An 11,167-nucleotide genomic window follows, 5' to 3' on the forward strand; every position below is an offset into this window, starting at 1 on the left:
TCATGAGAATACATCCCATGGGAATACTTGTACAACAAGAACTGATGTAACACTGCAGTGATGTGACAGGGACTGGAGTTTATCAAACAGTATGGGACCTATTGGGTTAAAAATTCTTTTTTGTACTCTAATAGGAGGAGATTAGTGTTTGGTGCACTAGTTTAGATGTGGCACTGGTGTTTCCAGAGTAGGCTGTCTGAGGATATTGGCTTCCTGATTTTTAAAGGCCCTGTCGGTGGGGCATTAGAATACACCAACTGCCCCCCTGCAGAGGGTAAAAGTCCCTCAATGGGGGTCCTGGATATGACCTTAAACTATATCCAGTGGTGAGGCCCCAGCTTGTGGACTTTGGGGAGTGTGGAGTCACCCTTTAATTACCATTGCTCCCAGGTCCACTCTGACCCGGAGTGGTAGTACCTGTTAGGGTCCCAACTATGTGTTAAATAAAAACAGACTTGAAAACAACAAATATATTCTATTAAAAAAATTTTCTTCAAAATCTTTGGATTCGCCATTAAATAACCCGAAAAGGGTTGATATGCCGTAAAACAAAAACAACCAACCAACCAATCCTGATTTAAATGCAGCAAACATTGATTTTATTTTATTTAACCGCTGAATTTGGTTAAAAACACTCTGGTGCCTCGCTATCTGTGAATACTGACCCCAGCCAACTTGTTCATTTGCCTCCCTTCTCTCACTTGAAGATGATTTAGCACCAGACCGACAACGTTTGTGACACTTGTTGAACTTATATTAATGTTTTGATGTTCACACAAAAAGAAAAATTTAAAAAAAAAAACGTATAATTAAACAGTAGCTTTGTGTTATTTTTAACAATGTTTGTTTAAATAAAAATATTGCTTAAATACACTAATATATATATATATATATATATATATATAAAGTATTGTTGTTTTCTAAATGTTAATCCCACAGAAGAGACGTTGCGAGCCTATCCTTGTTTTATCGTTATTCCCATGGCAGGTGCTCGTCTGAACTCCAATCTCTGGTCCCCCCTCTCCAATCTTTCACGAAAAACACCCGTCTAGCTGAATCCACTGTGAAAAATTTCCCCCACTCTTTATCTATTCCTAAATCAAAATGTGGATTCCATGAACAGAGCTTCTTTCTTAGAACTGCACGCCTGTGGAACTCTGTTCCGTCTGCCTGCTTCCCACCTGACTACAACTTGGATGTCTTCAAGTCCAACGTTAACAAATTCCTAATAAACCGTCCCCTTAAGTAAACACTTCATCAAAAAATCTCCACACTAACGTGCTGTACTTGCAATAACCCTTATCCCTGAGTGGCTTCCGGGCCTTGATAAGTGGTGACCACCGTGTAAAAAAAAAAAAAAAAAAAAAAAAAAAAAAAAAACACATTGTTGGCTACTCATATACATACATGTTTCAGCTGTAATTGTTTTTGAGATCCAAACAACTGAAAACAACTAAAATAAGACAGATATGAGAATAGTTTTTCAAATCTTTCTCATACTTTTTGTAGAGGAAAGAGAGGGGAAAAGTAAATATAGTACAGTGCTGATTAATCACCCGATCTCCCTTTTATTTATTTATCTATGACTCTTTTAAAATTTCCAGTGTTCTGTTTCTAATTTCGTCTCTGGTAGTATATGATCCCAAGACGATATGCTCCTATCAGTAGGTCAAATTTAAGAAGCTGACCTATTACCTAATCATACAATGACTCGTAGATTAGCCATCCCTTGTGACGCTATAGATGCCCGCCCCCAAGTGTTAAGAAGTAGGGAAGAAAGAGTAAAAATGATATAACAAAAAAAAAAAAAGAAGGAAATATGTTTATCAGCAGAACAATGGAGAAGAAGTTGTTCACCAATTAGTGTTGGGACGATTAATCAGAATCGGGAATTGGAAAAATCAGGCCATTTTGGAGCATCAGAATCGGAGAAATTTATGTCTATCTTCTGATGCCAAAAACGATTCCTTTGCTTATCTTTTTTTAATTTCATTTTGTTTAAAACAAAATCTTCCGCTGCTGGTAGCATTGATAAAATAATAAATATTTATTAATTTTAAACTGCCATTAAAACTAAAATCGAGAGATCATCCCTCAGAAGTGTGTTTTTATGTTTGAAAAAATATCTGCACAATTAACATGTTTTTATGGCAATCGGGTGAAAAAAATTGCAACTTTATAGTTAAATATTTAGAGATTTATAAAGAATTTGAATTAGTATTTATATCGGAATTGAGAAAAATCTTAGAATTGTTCCATCACTATGACCAATGCACACAAAAGGAACTAAAATAGGATTGTTAATCAAGGTGTGGCAGTAACAGGAGCAAAAGAAGCAATCAATGGAGGGAAATATGTTTAGAGTTAGTTTTAGGTGCGGTGATGAGTTTTACGTTAAGGACAGTTGCGGACAGCCTAAGGTTGATGACAATTGCAAGTTTGACACGGTCGAATGTAAGTCATGGCTTGTACCAGATTGAGAGAACTTTAGGGTATTGATATGATCTCACATTAACTAACTAACAAACATGGCCTTGACAGAACGTAGATGTAGAGGTTAGCGTGCAGAGGGTCGATGGTGTCAAACACACACCCAGCATGCAACTGATACTTGCAGAATGTGTCAGAATTTTTGTTTTGTTTTATTTTTTTATACAGTAAAACTCCTTTGATTTGAACTTCCTCTAAAGTTGGATTTCCTCTCATTTGGACTTCTTCTAAACCTGGACTTTCTCTAAACTTGAACTGTCTCATCATTGAAATTGTATTAGCATATTTGATGCGGAGTTGCAGTAAAACTGTTTATATAGTTTAGTCAGATATTGTGCAGAAATGTTAATATTGGTACTATGTAATTAATGTAGATTAGCTATTGATAATTAATTTACACTAACTGTAAATTTTTTTTTCAGATTGCTATATTTAAAATAGTGTAAAACAACCCATCACGATGGCTTGCAACTCGAAAAGAAAACGAGTGACACTGACTTTACTCGAAAAACGTCAAATTATAGAAAAATTAGATGCTGGAGTTAAAAATAGCGTTATATTGAGAGATTATAAGATTGGAAGAAGTACACTGTTTTACATCAAAAAGAAAAAGGAGGAAATATTGAAGGCTGCTCCTTTCTCTCCAAATAAAAGACATGTCAAAAGAATGAGTCTTCGCAGACCAAAGTAAGTTGAATTCGATCAAATATTGCATGAGTGGTTTGTAAGAAAACGGAATGAAGGTGTAGCAATATCTGGGCCCATGTTAATTGCTAAAGAAAAATCTCTTAAGGAAGAGTTGAATATTGCAGAAGATATGAAATTCAGTGAGGGCTGGCTTAGAAGCTTTAAGAGTAGACATGGTATAAGACAATTAACAATGTCAGGCGACCAATGGTCTGCTGATACACACGCAGCATCAAATTATTGTGACAAATTCAAGATGATAATTGTCGATTATGGTTTAACACTAGAGGATGTTTACAACACTGATGAAAGTGGCATAAATTGGAAGTGCTTACCTACAAAAACATTAGCCGGATCTGAGGAGCAGAAAATAAAAGGATTCAAATTAAATAAAGAAAGACTAACAGTGATGGTATGTGCTAATGCTTCTGGAACTCATAAACTTAAGCTTCTTGTCATTCGCAAATCAAAGTTTCCCCAAGCATTGAAAGGAGTTTCGCCTTTGCCAGTATCCTATTATTTTTCACAAAATGGATGGATGAATCAACAGTTATTTAAAAAATGGTTTTTGCAAGAATTTGTGCCAGTTGTCCAGAGGCGTTTTCTTGAATTAGGTAAACCTGATTCAAAGTGCTTGCTTGGACAATTGTAGAGCACATCCTCCTGAGTCAGAACTAGAGTCATCTTGCAGGAATATTTTTGTGTGCTTCTTACCACCTAATGTGACTTCTCTCATCCAACCTATGGATCAAGGGATTATTTGGAATTTAAAATGTTTCTACAGAAATGATTTCATGATGAATATGATAAATAGTACCGTGATTATAAGCGATTTTCAGCGCCATTTTACTATCAAAGATGCCATATTTTCTCTCGCAAGTGCATGGAATCAATTTCAAGCAAGCACATTAACAAAAGCATGGGGTAAATTATGCCCAGCACCAAAGGCTTCTGAACTGAAAGAATCAGAGAATACATCTGGTCTAGAAAAAATTCTTGAAACCAAATAGTTACCAAACAACCACGCTGTTTTTAAATCACTTAATGCAAATGATGTTGAAATGTTTGCAAATTATCATGGTTTTGAGCCAGTCTTTCAACTATTAGGAGTCGCATACCACTTGTTTTTTTTTGTTTTTTTTTACGCAGCTAAAATCTGGTATTCGAGAACCATGTCTAAACCACATAAATCTTTTTTTTTTCTGGTTAGCATATTTATTTAATGTTTAGTTTCTTTCTGATATTTACATTTCTTCATCTATCACGCAGTTACCCCAAGGATAGGTGAAGCATTTTATTTCAAAGACATTGAACTATACGTTCTGCCGATATATACCATCTGATTATTTGTCCAGTGTTTAACTCTTGATATGATACACCTCACAACCTGCCATTCTAGAGAGCATAAACATTGAAAGAAAATGCATACATTTGTTGTTGTGACGAAGTGACGAAATCTGACCAGATGTTAGGATGAAAAACTTTTCTAACAGTAGATTTACATTTCTGTTAATGATGCTGCATGCCAGAATCATGTCTCCTCGCTGCTAAAATGAAAATAGATGGACTCTTTGAAATTGTTCTTTGCAGATAAGCATGGAGGATACCATCACCATCTTGGTTAAACATACTCTAGGTATGCAATTCTGAATTTTGGAAAGGAGATATGAATGCTTGTGTTATGTTGATTAATTGGACTATTATTCTTATCTTTGGTGTTATTAGCACAACGTTTTGGTCACTGCAACCTGCAACCTTCTTCGCGTGTTCAGAACATGTTTCTTTTCCTACTAAGAAAAAAAGAGGGTTAGCTCTGCATTACAAGAATTCGAACCGTGGACTATGGACTACGGACTCACCCTCAAACAAACGGTTCAAATTCTTGTAATGCAGAGCTAACCCTCTTTTTCCTTAGTAGGAAAAGAAGCATGTTCTCAACACCTGAAGTCGCAGGTTGCAATGACTGAAACGGTGTGCTAATATCTCCCAAGATGACAATAATAGTCTGATTAATCAACATAACACAAGCATACTCCATGTATAAATATATTTTTTAAAGATATTTTTTAAATACTTTTTTTTTTTTTTTTTTACAGTGATCACCACTTATCAAGGCCCGGAAGCCACTCAGGGATAAGGGTTATTGCAAGTACATTACGTTAGTGTGGAGATTTGATGAAGTGTTTAATTAAGGGGGCGGTTCATTAGGAATTTGTTAACATTGGACTTGAAGACATCCAAGTTGTAGTCCGGAGGGAAGCAGGCAGACGAAACAGAGTTCCACAGGCGTGCAGTTCTAAGAAACTGTCAGTCTCGTCTGTTTCATTTGCATATGCAGCAATAGGAATTCAAAGATGTTCTAATATATCATTCCTGCTCTTTTCATTTAGACATGCAAATGCAGAAGTTGCTCTTCCTATTCTGTTAATGTCAGATGAAAATCCTGGAACGATTGAGCCAAGAAACACAAAATCTTCTGGGCTTTTTTTTTTTTTTTTCATCCATTTTGTTCTTTATTTAAATATCTCAAGAAAAGGAAAAGATTTTGCATTTGACTTTGTCTGGGTTCACTTTCATTTCCCTGTTTCTTACAAGAGGCTTCAACTTTAAAAGTAGACTTTCAACCAATCAAATACAGTTGTAATAATGGTGGCTAAGTGATTAACAACACAAACTGACAACCTGGATGTGACAAGTTCGAATCATGTTCGTTCCACAGAAATACTTTTTACTTAGCAACCTTCACAAGTACCCAATGTCTTTCTACGGAGCAATTAGGTTTCAAGGACCCCAGCAAAAAGCAAATTAAGGCACGATTTCAAGTGTAGATCAGTTGCCTTTGAATGCACATGACATCTGTAAATAGACAGATAACAAACTCGAGTTACTTTTTTTTTCATCACAAAGTCAATTTTTAATATAGGGAAAGATTTTTTTTCTGAGGTCCTGGAAACCTAATTGATCTCTTTCTAGAAAGAATTTTTACTAGAAAGATATCGGAGAAATAAATGCCAATAATAATCATCCAATTCATTCGAATGAATGAGTTGTGCTCAAAAACCACAGCAGCAATGAGCTTAGTGTCACCAGCATAACGAATCTTAGTAGAATCCAAAGTCTAACACCCTCCCCTCCCAAAAAAGAAAATAGTAATAATCACAATGCGGTAGTGGGGAGGGGTATCCTGGAAAGGATCATGCATCTATCCAAAAAAAAAAAAAAAAAAAAAAAAAAAAAAAGCTGAGAAAAAACAATCAATGCATTTAATGGTTTTGTTTTTACTTATTTGAAAAGCATCTTCTGGAATTGGCATTAATAATGAAAGATAGTGTCATCAAATAAAACTGGACTCTTGTCGGCATTCAAACATTATAACTTCCTATCCATTCAGTCCGGTTCTCCCGAACTTGACTGTCGCCATCTTGACTTCAGGTCTTTTATTACATCATTTTGATGTGTATCCTCATTCATATGCAAATTACTGCATATCTAACTACAGAAAATGTCATATTTTTTTTATCAATACTAGTTTATACCCACTCCTTGAATGGTGGTAATACAGTATATGTGCATGTAAATTTTTATTTTTACCTAACTTCTACTGCTTTATATCTAGTACAAGGAAAAATGGAAAAAAGATGTGCTATTTAGTATTAGCAAGTGAGAGTAAGTAACTATGATGAATGTATTTACGTATTGTTTTTATTAGTGTCAAAAAATATTAGAAATTATGTTTTTAAATAAAAAATAATTTATTTTGAACTAATGTCAAATATCTTTTATGTCTTTTTTTTTTTGATTAAAAAAAAGGCCACTTAGTTTAAAAACATTATTTATGTAATCTTGTTTGCTATCATATTATGTTATTTTCTTTAATTTATAAAACATATTTACAATTAAAAAATATTTTAGATTTATGTGAGATCAAAATCGGGTATGACATCATAAAAAATGTCTACTCTGCGTTTGTTTTTTTTGTTTTTTTTTTTTTTTTTTTTGCTTTTTGCCAACCAATCACATATTTTCTATTTGCCGAGGAAAACACTCTGCAACCACCATAACATTTTTAGATCGATTGTTGGCATTAAAATGTAAAAGGAAAATGCTACGTGCATGAAACTTACTACAAGGTCAAAGCAGCGGTAGCTGACCTACATGCTTAACCTCTTGAAAAGGAAAGAAAGAAAAGAAAGACAATCTTTCTCTGTATTCATTTCAGAATGTGATTTATTTTTTCTTATATGTGATTAAGAAATTGTTATGCATGAATAAAACCTTTACTAAAAAATTAAACTTTAGGATCCGGGTGGAAAATCATGTATACTTTCTATACATATCTAATGTATAAAATTATTTTGTCAAAGTTTGTCAGTGACAGCAATTAATCTGATAAATCAATGTTTGCTTCTGATTAGCCATTTTTATCCCCCCCCCCATGATTCATTTTTTTTTTACAAAAAATATTTTTTCACTTGAGTTTCAACTTATCTAGTTTAGAACCGTTTTAATATGGAGCTTTTTTTTTTTTTCACTAATTGTCTTCACATCTCCAGATGCTTACACTCTTAATAGAAACAGTGTTGGCTTTAACATAAACAACCACATATGTTTATAGGACATACTAAGCGATTTATTTGTTCACCTTATTTGTATATCACAGTAGTGAGTACAAAAAAAGTTCTTTATTATGTTGTCTTGAATCGGCTTAATTAGTTTAGTAAATGTTTATCAATATAAGCACTTCAAAATAATTTAAATTTATAAACTATACTGACTCTACCCCAACTTTGACCATAACCTTGCAATTTTAAACTTTTAAATTATATCTTATTCAATTATACTCCCTACAACTGCATTAAAACTGAAATTATATGGTATCCTAATTAATTTCTAGTTGATACTCAGCATTAAATTTTGATTGATAAGAACCCCAAAGTTAGATTCCATCGGATTTAAAGCTTAAACAGAGGGAGTGATCCAAATGGTCTTCATTTTAACTTCCAATTTAATACATCCTACCACCTACTCGATGTGATACTCCATTTCTTATTAGTCAGTTGATACGATTGCATCCATTCATTTCCTCTGATATCTTTTTATTTAGAATTAGTGGAGGTACCCGGCATTGCTCGGGTGTGTCGAAGTGGTGTAGTAAGGAACCCCGGGAGAATAAAAAAAGGTGGTAGTAGACAAGCAGGCTTGAACCCATAATGCGAAGGAGGAAAAAAAAAAAAGGTAATGTCTTAGCTGATGTCTCCATCGCACAACCGGAAGTCGAGAACATCAAAATTAAGCGTAGTCAATCCAATGGTGATGATGACTTGCTAAAATGTTGGTGAAAAAAGCGACCCCCACCTTGTACAAAACTGCCCAGTTAAGGGTGAAGGAATGAATGTTTTTGGCCAATTTTTCAATATTTGTCGCCCGAAGGTTCGAGCTTGAAAATGATACTGATCGTGTGAGGCTCCATCACATGTGTCAAAAGTTTTTGTGAGACATACAAACACACATGTAAACACACACACACACACACACACACACACACATTTTGCCTTTTATATATATAGATTATATCTAAAAAAGACATCGGCTACTTATGTCATGGAGCACATGAAGGTTGGCAACATCCTAGCCTGACTTTTACTTGACACCTTTTGTCTTTTGTTTAGGTGTTAGCGCACATGGTTTGTAAGTGTACAATTCACCAGTAACCTTATTTTAGCACTTGCTAGACTGAAATAATTTCTTTTCCCTTCATTTTGATTATGTAGCTTAGTTATTTATTTTATTTATTTATTTATTTTAATTTTATTTTATTTTATTTACTAATCTAGTTATCCTAAAGTGAAGTTTATTCTTTATCTAGACTTGATTGCTATTTTGCTTCTACAGTTTAGTAAGTTTTGGGGATCATTAAAATTTTAAGCTTAGAAGAGAAATGTAAAGCTTGTTAATCAAACATAATCTACATTGATCATCTAACTGTAGTGATCGATTGTAATATCTTCCAATCAGTTATTGGCATAGTCTGCTTTCTTTGAGCTTCTAACAATTATTTGCTAGCGATGTTTTGAATTAGTGTTTTTGTTATTGAATATGTTTTTATGGCTATTGTTATAAAGTATAATAATGTACTTACTCAGGGACTATAAATATAGTTTATATTTAACATGTTATTGGGTAGCGATTCATGATAGCTATGGTCCTAGAATCATGATGTGTACTTTGGTAACATACTTTTGCTTATACACGTTTTGCTAGGAGTACCTTTTTATCTTGATTATTACCCCCTCCCCGCCATAAAAAAGAGGAAGAAAATATAACAAAAAAAATAGTAAATGAGTTTGTCAGTAGAACAATTGAGAGGAATGAAATTATTAATCAAGATGTGACGAAAGGTCAATAGGTTTTGTGACAGTTTACAGCAGTTAGGGACAGTTGCATTTGAGCAGAATTGGTTCGGTTACATGCTGTGCTGGCCAGAGATGAGTTTGTCTGTCAACTGGTAGCACTCATTGCACCCACTTGTTGAAAGAAGCACCAAAGTGGCCAACTTAAGACTTGGCTTGCGACAGTTAAAGCAGATATGGAGATCATGTCCAGTCTTTATGTTTTTAGTATCCATCGCTGGAACTGTGAATGGCTGGATCATGTCGGCCGGCAGGGGTGGATGGCTTTGATGCGAGAAGCGGTTAACACCATTGGGGCTGGCTCAATCCATCTCAGGTGAGTATCGCTACAGGTACAGGAGCAGAGTTGCACATTGAACACAATCAAAGACAGGTTGTGGCTTGGAAAATGAACTGACAAAAATGGCCTTGACAGATGACTAAGACGTTGACTGAAGGTTGCTTTTCATGATGATGTCAAACACGGGCTCAGAGTGCAACCAATATATATGTGAACCTGTGCATGTCCCCCTTGGCAGTTGCCAATGTGAGAGACAATGATATGACCAAAAGAGAAGGAGAAAACCACAGAAACAACATTAGGGCCAGCAATGTTATTGAGCGGGAGAACCATGTGATATCACACTAGAGTTATACCTAAGTCTATGTTCGATAGAACTAGGAATATGTTTTATGAGTAACTAGCAGGGGTGCTCGGTGTTGCCTGAGTGTTTGTAGGTGTAAAAAAAAAAAAAAGTGATTGTAGGCAGGCAGGCTTGAACCCGCGATGCGAAGGCGGAAAAGAAAGTGAAAGAAAATCTGACATCTTACTGCTACGCCATGATGTGAGCGGAAGTGTAAAGCGTTCAAATTTAGCGATGTCAACCATTACACCATAGCGGATAGCGAAATGAATGAGAAATCTGGCTGTAGGCCAGTTAAGCTTTCAGCTTTCTGCCGTATTTATTTCCCCACAATGTTGGGGAAAACCAGCTCCTCCTAAAAAGAGGGGAACTCTGGCAGTGTCCAAATAAATAGCAGTTGTCTGATATGGAGGGTTTCCCCCACGTTGATCAAACCTAATTGCCTTCAAGACGTCTCGGCCCGGAAGGCCAGTAGGCGGATGCCTTTGTTTTGATCGGTTCCACTTTTATACGAAAAAGACAAGCAAACACTAGAAACCAAGGATTTTTTAAAAAATTTTATCAAATAAAAGATAGAGACGACGTCCATTCGCAAATCGGAGGTATTATGATCTAGGAAGTATAAGGAAAGTTCTCCATAAATGTAACCGACGCGAGAAGACCAAGAAAAAATGCCTTTCATGGACATACGCGAACGTTTGTGCCAATTTTGCTTTTTATATTATAGACTAGCTTAGATGCCCGGTGTTGCCTTGGTATTTGGAGGTGGGTGTTAAGTAAAAAAACAAAAAAAGTGGTAGTAGGCAGGTAGGCTTGAACCCGTACTGCGAAGGAGGAAAAGAACGTGAAAAAAATGTGATGTCTTTACTGTTGCGGCCATCGCCAAACCGGAAGTGATGTAGGTTTAAATTAAGGTTAGTCAATCAAAAAGGGGGGGGATAACTTTTGAAAATATCG

The sequence above is a fragment of the Euprymna scolopes genome, chromosome 14 (assembly GCF_053919585.1).
Source record: "Euprymna scolopes isolate OS-2025 chromosome 14, ASM5391958v1, whole genome shotgun sequence".
NCBI lineage: Eukaryota > Metazoa > Mollusca > Cephalopoda > Sepiida > Sepiolidae > Euprymna > Euprymna scolopes.